A 10173-nucleotide genomic window follows, 5' to 3' on the forward strand; every position below is an offset into this window, starting at 1 on the left:
ATTGCTCTTCAGACCCCTCTGGCTTACTCGTCCTTACTATTGTCTCTGATTATGGGTCAATGTCTCCTACTTGGTGAATGGGCAATAGGTGATTTCTGTGCCAGGCCTTTACCCGGCCATTCACGTCTCATATGCGGTAGCCTGGGATCTGGGACTTGACTTCAAAGGCTCCGTCGCGCCAGCGGTCTGCCAGCTTGTCCTTGCCGGGTATTCCTAGATTGTATAGGAGAACAGCATCTCCAGGCTTTAGTTCCCGATAACGAACCTTGTGGTCATACTGACGCTTGTTGCCGGCGTTCAACTGGGCCGCAGATTTCTCCTCCTTCTGATAAGCATGTTGCAGGCTGGCTGTAAATCGTTGCACATATTTGAAATGAGCAGTATTTGGTACCCCATCGGTAGATACCTGTAAGTGGACATCCACAGGCACCCGTGCCTCTCGCCCGAACCTCAAAAAGTACGTGTTATACCCTGTGGACTTACAGTATGTCAGGTGCAATTATAGGCATGCACCATCGCTTCCACATGCTTGCACCATTCGGTCTTGTGATCCCGTCAGGGTGCCTAACATGTCGAGCACCGTTCGATTGAACCTTTTGGGCAGACCGTCTCTCTTTGGATGGTACGGAGTGGTCTAGACTTCTGGATATTGAGCAATTTAAGCAGCTCCTTGATGAGCTTACTCTCGAAGTCTCTGCCCTGGTCAGAGTGCATTCGATTTGGGAGGCCGTAGTTGGTGAAGTATTTCTCCCACAGGACTTTAGCCACCGTTATCGCCTTTTGATCTTTGGTAGGAACGGCCTGGGAATACCGCATATAGTGGTCGGTCACCACCAGAACGTTCCCGATGCTTCTTGAATCAGGTTCGATGCACAAAAAGTCCATACACATGAGTTCCATGGGACCTGAACTTTTTAGATGGCTCATTGGGGCTGCACGAATGGGTAGTATCTTTCACTGGACACACCACAGACATCGCCGGCAATGCTGCTCTACTGACTCCCGCATTTTGGGCCACAAGAACCGATCCCTCACTACACCGAAGATCTTGTCTATTCCCAGATGCCCATGTTCCTCATGTAGAGATCATAACACATGGCCCACCAGGTGTTGGGGAAGGACCAGTGGTCTCCTGCCAGGGTGATTGTCGTAAGGAACAATCCTGGAAAAGGAGGCCGAGTTCTATGTGAAACTTGTCCCACTCTCTCATAATGACTGGAACGGCACCGGTAGGGGCCCGCTTCATCAAGGAGGGATTGTTTTGTCAGATAGCCTTAGTCACCGGATCCCTCTCGTGGTAGATCACCAGTCCTTTCCAAGTGAGGATATAATCTGGGGGAACAGACATGCCTCCTGGATGGTGGTATGCAGCAGGAAGAGCCGAGGGCTGGCATCCCAGTGAATCTGTCACCCTCAATTCAGAGAATGCAATCTGGTCTTCTACTACGGCAGCCATGACGCACATGGCCCACATTCCAGGGCCAGGGATTTCCTCCCACAGATCGTCGTTTTGGGTGGTACTCAATCCGGTCTCCTTGTGTCACGCCTGTATGCCCGCAGACCAAGCTAGACCCCAGTACTGAGGTGGGAAAGGTATGATACCACACACCCACAGCAGTGGGAGCAAGCCCGGAGTGTTTTATAGCGATGCTGGGCCTGTTGGAAGAGTGTTAGTATACTTGCAACGCTTGGGGGTGTCCGTGAGAGTAGTCATGGCCATTAACCAATGTTCAGGGGATCCAGAGAGTAGAATCGTCAGAGAGCAAGCCAGGTCCTAGGAAGCCAGAGGTCAGCGAAGTCGTATGCGTAGCAGGGTTCAAGGGGTTACCAGAGAGCAGAGTAGTCCAGGGAGAGCAGGGGTCAAAGCCAGGGAAATCCAAAGTAACACAGGAGCAGGTATTCACAGGAGCACAGAGGGAGCACAGCATAGGACAGGTACACACAGGGAAACGGGAACTATGCAGAGCGAGGAAGAGGTGGACAGACAGGGATTATAAAGGGAGGTGCACCAATGGCAGAGAGGGGAGGAGCAGAGAGAGAAGTGGGTCTATTTTGATCTGGTTTAAACGGATTGGCCGGCGAAGCCGGCCAATTCAGTTGAACAGCAATTCTACTTGTTGCCAAGTAGAACAAAGAAAAACCAGCCAAACAAATATTCAAATTAAACCATCAAGTGCACTGTAAATAAAATAAAGTGCACTTAAAAAAGAAGGGTCAATTCAAATGAATCCACTATAGGGGACACCGAGCAGAGCACCCCGCCTGACGCCCACTGGGAGGCAAATTCTGAAACCGTCCCAGTGGACTCGGCGTACGAGTACTCTGCCCGAATACGGGAGTGCACAAGCGCCCGGAACATGGCCACGATATTCGTTGGGACCCCCCCCTCCAAACACTGCTTCCTGGTTTTGTGAATGGCTATCTCAGCCAATGCCAGGAGCAGGTTGATGAGGAGATCCCTAGGCTTATTGTCCCGGGACACTGGGCACCCAAAAATAAAGAGATGAGGGGGAAAATGCAGCCAGAACCGCAGGAGAAGGCTCCTCAAGATGGATAAGAGGGGCTGCAGTCTGGCGCAACTTAAATAAATGTGATACACGGACTCCTGCTCGGCACAGAAGGGACAGGTAGCGGGGGAGTCCGTGAAATGTGCCAAGTACTCTCCCGTGCTCAGTGCACCGTGGAGGACCCTTCAACTCAAATCCCCGGCGGGGCGGGGAACCAAATCCGAATAGAGTTCCCTCCACCGGGGCCTCTCGCCCTCGTTCGCAGGAAATACCCGCCTCCAGATGATATCGAGGCGGGCGACAAGGGCGAGGTAGTGCACTATATGGAGCACGAGAGAGTACAGGCCTTTCCTCGGCATGCCGCGGAAACATGCCGGGGACATGTCCCCCAACCTGCTGAGGTTGGGGGAGAGAGGAGCCTGAGGGGGTAGCCGTGGCTTTGATTCCACGCAAAGATCCGGAGAGCTGAAGTTGATAGGTTGACAAGGCTCTCCGGTTTGCAATACCCCCTCAATGAAGGTGCGTGAGTCGGGGTGGATAGCATCTTTAATCTCCAGGATCAAACGATGAGGGACGCGGGTAGTACGCAGACCCATACAGGGCGCGAGCACCTCTGCCCGTACCCAGTCTCGCCATTCATAGTCCAGGAGATCCCCGACTCTGGTCACCTGCGCCAGGATTAGCCGGCGGCAAATAGAGGGTGAATCCAACATCCGGGCCCCCACTGCCGGATTATACAGCAGGGGCTTGGTGAGGAAATCAACCCCCACCGCCTGTTCCTTCCTGGTCGCGGAGACCAGTTTCCAGGCCTTTAATAAGTCCCGGTAGTATGCCGGCAGCTCCGAGAGCTCTCTACCTAACCCCTCGGGCTTGATGATAAACAGTTGCCAGTCATACCTCATATTGCGCAGCTGGCGAAAGAAACTGGTCGCCAGCTGGCACCACTGCGGAGACGGATCTGCGAATAGGTATCTCTGCAGGTATTGGAGGTGGAAAGTGTGTAACTGGGAGCGGACACACACCACTCCCTGTCCACCCTCCTCCAAAGGGAGGCACGCAACTCCCGCAGAAACCCAATGCTTCCCAATCCAGAGAAAATTCATCAACCTCCTCTGGATCTTGTTGATAAATTCGGGGGTCAGACCCATGGCTATCAGCCGGTGCCATAGCTGACTGGCCACCAGCTGGTTGATCACCAGGGTTCTTCCCCTGACGGAAAGCATTCTTGACAGATACACCCAAGACCCCAGATGAGCAATGACTCGTTCCTCAAGATCACTGAAGTTTTCCGGGGCCGGGTTCTCCGCAGCAGACAGGTAGACTCCCAGATATTTGAGAGTATCACTCCCCCACGAGACATTACGAAACATGGGGGGCAAAGAGTCCACCTGTAAGGGACCAACCAAAATGCCGGAGCACTTGGACCAGTTGATCCGAGCAGAAGAGGCCGTGGTGTAGACCTCTTGGCACGCCTGCGCCCGCTCCAGATCAACTAGGTCCTGGGCCACAAGGAGCATGTCATCGGCATAGGCCGACAGGACTACCCACATGTCTGGATCCCGCAGCATCAGACCGGTGAGCCTCCTCCTCAGTAGGCAGAGGAAGGGCTCAATGGCCAGCGCGTATAGTTGCCCTACAGGGGGCACCCCTGACGTACTCCCCGACCAAACACAAAAGGTGCCGTCAGGGACCAATTAATTTTTACCAGACACTCTGCAGAGGCATACAGCATCCGGAGAAAGCCCACAAATTTTGGGTCAAAGCCAAACGCCTGCAGGGTCTGCATGAGGTAGCGGTGATCCACCCTGTCAAACGCCTTCTCTTGATCTAGGGACAGGAAGGCGAGTGACAGACCAGTCCTCTGCGCGTGGTGCAGCAGGTCCCGGACCAGAAAGATGTTATCGTGAATGCTCCGGCCCGGGATAGTATAGGACTGGTCGGGGTGAATCACCTCTGCCAGCACTGACTTGAGCCTCAGCGATAGCGCTTTGGCTACGATCTTATAGTCCGTGCTTAGCAGTGAGACCGGTCGCCAGTTAGAGATCTGGCGGAGATCCCCCTTCTTCAGCAGCAAAGAAAGTATTGCCCGCCGACACGAAAGGGGCATCTCACCGGTCTCCAGGGCTTCGGCCAGGACCTCGGTGAAATCAGGTCCCAGCATCTACCGGAAGAACCCCACAGTCAGCCTGTCTAGCCCCGGCGTTTTTCCGCGGGACATGAGACTGAGGGCTTCAGAGAGCTCGGCCAGAGTCAATGGTAACTCAAGCCGCTCCCTTCCACCCTCGCCGACCGTGGGAAGCCCCTCCCATAAGACCCTGCATGCATCTGGCTGGATGGACTCCGGAGAGAAAAGATCTACGTAGAACCTCCGGGTTCTGTCCCGGATGCTCTCCGGGTCAGTCAGAGGGGTACCGTTCTCCGCTAGCAAGCAGGTGATGTGTTTACAGTTTCCCCTCTTTTTCTCCAGCGCGTAGAAGAGGCGCGACCCGCGACCCATCTCACGAAGGAAGTGGATGCGGGATCGCACATACGCCCCCCGAGCTCTCCGATCTTCCAAGTCCCGGAGAGCGCACTTCCTCTCCACGTACGCACTCTGCAGGTATTGGTCTCCCGTCACAGAAAGCCGCTTCTCGAGATCCAGCACCTCTTCTCTAAGGGCCTCGATCTCAGCATCGCGCTGCCTGCTGGCACCTTTGGTGTACTCCTGACAAATGAGGCGCAGATGAACCTTGCCCACGTCCCACCACTGCTGTAACGTGGCAAAGTCTGACCTGCAACCTCTCCAGGCCATCCAAAAGTCTCGGACCGACGTCGCAAACCCCTTGTCCTCCAACAACGTATTGTTGAAGTGCCAATAGGCGGCCGAGGGCGCTGCTGGTAGTAGCGCCACCGTCACGGACGCACAATTGTGGTTCGAAAACGGTGCCAGCCTAATGGTACTGGACTGGGCTCGCGACAGGCTGTGGCTGGATATATACAGCCTGTCGATCTGGGACCAGGACTTCCGTTCACCCCTAAACACCCTAACATGGGTGAACTCAGTGGATGCCTCGGGATGTTGTTCTCGCCAGACGTCTACCAAGAAGTAGCGGGTGATGACCTCCCGCAGGGCCGACGCAGAGCATGGGTGTGGCTCTGGACCATTCCGGTCTTTCAGAGCCTCGAGGGTGCAGTTAAAATCACCCCCAAGCACCACTTATTCATCCGCGTCGACTGTCTCCAGGTAATCAGACATTCTGATGAAGAACTGCCTTCTCAGGGGTCCGGTGGCAGGAGCATACACATTCAAGAAATTAAACGTGTAGTCCTCGGCCGGACCCTGAGATGCAACAGGCGACCTGGAACAACAGTTTTGGCAAGCAGTAGCTCTGGTTGAAAGGACTCAGAGAACAGGGTCACCACCCCACTAGATGACGAAGTGAGGTGGCTGAAGAAGACCTTGCCTCGCCACTCCAGATGCCAGCTGGCTTCAGCCTCTGGAGTGGTATGGGTTTCCTGCAGGAAACTTACAGAATACTTTCCCTTCTGTAAAAAGGAGAGTACCTGGAACCTGCGAAACCCGTCCTTACAGCCATTCACGTTAAGTGTACCGATGCTCAAAGCCATTGGTAATCAGGAGTTTTTCTTGTGCTTTCCACAGGCACTCAGGGTGCTACACCCCGAGAAGCCTTTATGTGGTCTCGCATCAATTTATGAAATTTCAGGACACGAAGATGGATAGGCCCAGAGATTTTGGCCTTGTGATTAGCCCTGATGTATACTAAGAGAGAGTGGAGAATGACCGAGGCATCCTTCCACCTTTCCAAGGGCCAACTGCACCTTCGTGGTTCCGGGTTTGCAGAGGGTATCCGCCAGGAAACCATCTAGCTCATGGGCAGGGATAACGGGGGTCAAAGAGTCCACCGCCTCCACGGTGCCAGAGGACTCCTCACTGAGCCCCAACTCCCCGAGCTCCTCTTGACTGAAAAACTCAAGACCCCCGCCCTTCCCTGCGGGGGCCTTTCTCAGCCTTAGAGTGGGTCCCCTCCTCGGTGTTTCCACGAGGGGGTCCACTATATCCTCCACATCCAACCCCGGGGTAGGATGTTCAGGGGTAGCTGGTGGCGGTATGGCGGAGGTAGCGGTCTCCCTAGTGTCCTCGGGGGCCACCGAGGCACACAGTGCCCTCCTGGTCTCCTCTACTGCTATGCGAATAAACGAGATGCCACGGGTGTTCGTATTGATCGCTGGAGGGCACTTTTCTGCAAGTTCCCCATAGGGGAGGTGCGTGGAGGGATCCGTAATTGCGATAGAGGGGGGGTGCCGCCTCGCTGGCCTCTCTCCGCCCAGGTGACTGGATTCCTCCTCGGGGTCACTGTGCGCTTATATGTATATGAACCTCTCTCCTAGATTCCAAGGACCGCCTTTCTCCTGCCACTCAGTCTCTAATTCCCTCATTCTTGGGGTGCCCTATTTTAGCAGGGTGACTCTTTTCTTCTCCCTCTTTTTTCTTGGGAGAAGTGCAGACGTCACCGCCCGAGATGGGGCAGCGACGTCTCCTGCAGTCCCAGGGGGGACCTGGGCCCCCGAGGGCTCCGCCGCGGTGGGCGCAGCGGCACAGGGTGTCTCCTCCCGGGGGTGGGACAGCGACAACAGAGGGTGGCCGCTCCAGGGCGACCCCCTCACCCTCTCTCCGCTCCCCGGGGAGAGGTGCAGATGTCACTGCTCGAGACGGGGCCGTGACATCTCCTGCGGTCCCAGGGGGGACCTGGGCCCCCGAGGGCTCCGCCGCGATGGGCGCAGCGGCACAGGGTGTCCTCTCCCGGGGGGAGACAGCGACAGCAGAGGGTGGCCACTCCAAGGTGACCCCCTCCCTGCGCTCCCCGGGGAGAGGTGCAGATGTCACTGCTCAAGACGGGGCAGCGACATCTCCTGCAGTCCCAGGAGTCTTAGGGGTCTTAGGGGTCTTAGGGTTGACCTGGCCCCCCGAGGGCTCCGCTGTGGTGGGCACAGCGGCACCGGGTGTCTTGGCAGAGGGAGGGGCGGGTGCAGGAGCAGGGATGGGTCCTCTGTTCCCTTTGGGGCAACTCCTATGAGTATGCCCCAGCTCCTTGCACAGATAGCACCTAACCCCCTCTGTGCAATAGTAAACTGTATATTGAATGCCCTCGTAGGGCACCCCAAAGGACCCCTCCACAGATTCTGTGCTCCCCGGCAGCAGCATTTGTACCTGCCGCCTAAACGAGAGCACATGCCTCAGTGCCCTATCCCTGCAGCCCAAAGGTAATTTTGTTATAGGAGACTTAATGTCTCCCAGGGCTTGCAGGGGTGGGTGTATGAGGCTGTCCGGGAGGAAGGGGGGCACATTGGAGAGAATGACTTTGGTGCCTAACCCCTCCATGGGTTCTATGGGGATGTAGGTCCCTCCTACCACAATGCCTTTCTGCACTCTGGTGTGGGCGGCAGCCAGCGTACGGAGGAAGAAAATGCCCCTCCCATACATCTTGCTGGCTGCCACCACAGCTGACGGACCCACCACATCTGCCACAGCCCTCACATAGATCTCCATGCTCAGGCCAGGTGACATTGGGCACCTCACCCCAAGCTTCCTGCTCACACAGGGCGTGGCCCCAGCATTGTTGTTGCTGAGGTCAACGCCTGCAGCCGCCACCTGCGCCCATGATTGAGCTGGGACTGCAGGGGTTACACTGACAACAGGAGCCGGGGGAGGTGTGGCCAGGGCACTGGATGTACCAGGCCTAGGGCTGTGGTTATTGTTATTTCTCCTAGGGGCCCCAGTTTTTGGGGCCCGGTATCCGGGTGTGGCTCTCATTGCCGCACTACTCCTATTCCCCTTAGGCATGATAATAATAAGCCTCTAAGTAAAGGGAGGAGGTAGTGTTTAGAGAGAGAGGAGCAGAGAGGAACTGTCCCTGTAAGGACCAATTAACTACCTCTCTGCAAAGGGAGGGAAAGAAAACAGCTTTTAAAAACCGCTGCAAATCTTCCTTTTTCTTCCCTTTTTATTTACTCACTCTCTTACAATAAGCCACACCACAATTTTATAGGTCTTAAAGAAAGACACAGAGCTCCCACTTGCAAATGAAAAAGGAAGAAATCAGGCTTAAATTGAGGTAAATTAGAAGTAAAAAAAAACAACCAAGGGTGGGGGAGGAGAGAGGGGTTGAGACTACAGTTACCAGCCAGCTAAAGTGTAGCTTTGCTGGGTTGAAAGACTGCAGCCTCTGGGTGAAAACCAAAAACGGTTTTTAAACCTCAAAATACACCCAAAACCCTCTACAAAACTCACAGTATACTCACAGTATACTCCCCTACAAATCCACACCAAAGTATAACAAATAAAAAAAGAATACAACCTGATTCCACAGCAAATGCCTGGGAGCTCAGCACACACGCTTCTGAGTGAGAAGCTAGAGATAGGTCAGGGAGAGAAGAGGAGGAGACAGAAGGGGCAGTTATGGGAATGGCCTGAACAGCTTGGGAGGCGGAGACAGGGAAATCCTGATAAGAAGAGTCTGTGTGCACGGCCCCTGTAAGCTGGGGATGCGCGCGCACAGGCTGTAACACAGGCGCGGCCCGCACGGAGCAGGGGAAGACAGCAGGAGGGGGACGGAGCCAAGCAGAGGGGAACGCGAGCGAGGCCTGTGCCCGTGCGATGGCCAGCAAGGGTAGAGAGGAGCATACACGCGTGTCCCCCGTGGGCTAAGGGGGCGCGCGGAACGCCACGCCGCGGGCACCATGCGCAAAGGAGGCAACGGGACGGATGGCACCACAGGGGATGGTAAGGGAGCTACCACTGGGGAGAGGGAGCGGGGAGGATTACAACAGGGGCTGCGGGAACGTGTGGGTACGCAAGACCCGCGAGGAACGCGCTGCGGCAAGGGGAGAGAGGTAGACGGTTAAGGAGAGGAGAGGGAAGGCGCAGAAAGGATAACGGGAGATGGGAGAGAGGAAGAGGAAGGAATCTCCTGAGTCATCACACCTTGAGAGAGCATCGGCTCCGATGTTTAGAGGCCCCGGTTTATACTGCACCGACACACTTTATTCGAGCAAATACCCAGTATGTACCTGGCAGATACCTGGAATGCGCCGCTCCTCACCTCTGACAAGCCCCGTTGCGTTTGCCTTCCCAGCCTGGGTTCATGCCTGGCTGACGGGCGGCTGATCTGTTAAATGATAATGATTAGGATTTAATAGGCTGCAATGCTTCGCATGTCTACCAGATGGCATAAATTCATGAATTGTAATGCAGTATACATATATATACTGTGCAGTATTGCAGCCAGCGGGAATAAAATGCTTCAATCCCTGCCTGGAAAATAACCCAATGCACTCGGGCAGAAAACAGTCACAAACCTCAATACACCCGGGTATACCCGAATTCGTGGGACTAGCCGAGCTCGAATAAAGTGTGTCGCCAGTGTATTTAAAAGGTAAACTGATAATTGGACAGTGCTGCTAGCCACCGGTGGCCGGTGGCATCCAGCTTGGCCGAAGTTAGAATATAGGTTAGTGGATTGTTATCCATCCTAACCTCAAAGGGGACCTGTATACGTAGGTAATAGTTGAGCTTTTCGACCACTGCCCACTTGAGGATGAAGAACTCCAGTTTGTGGACTGGGTAGTTGTGCTCGCTGTGGGTCAAGCTGTGGCTCACGTATGCTAT

This window comes from Ascaphus truei, chromosome 8, assembly GCF_040206685.1.
Source record: "Ascaphus truei isolate aAscTru1 chromosome 8, aAscTru1.hap1, whole genome shotgun sequence".
Lineage (NCBI taxonomy): Eukaryota > Metazoa > Chordata > Amphibia > Anura > Ascaphidae > Ascaphus > Ascaphus truei.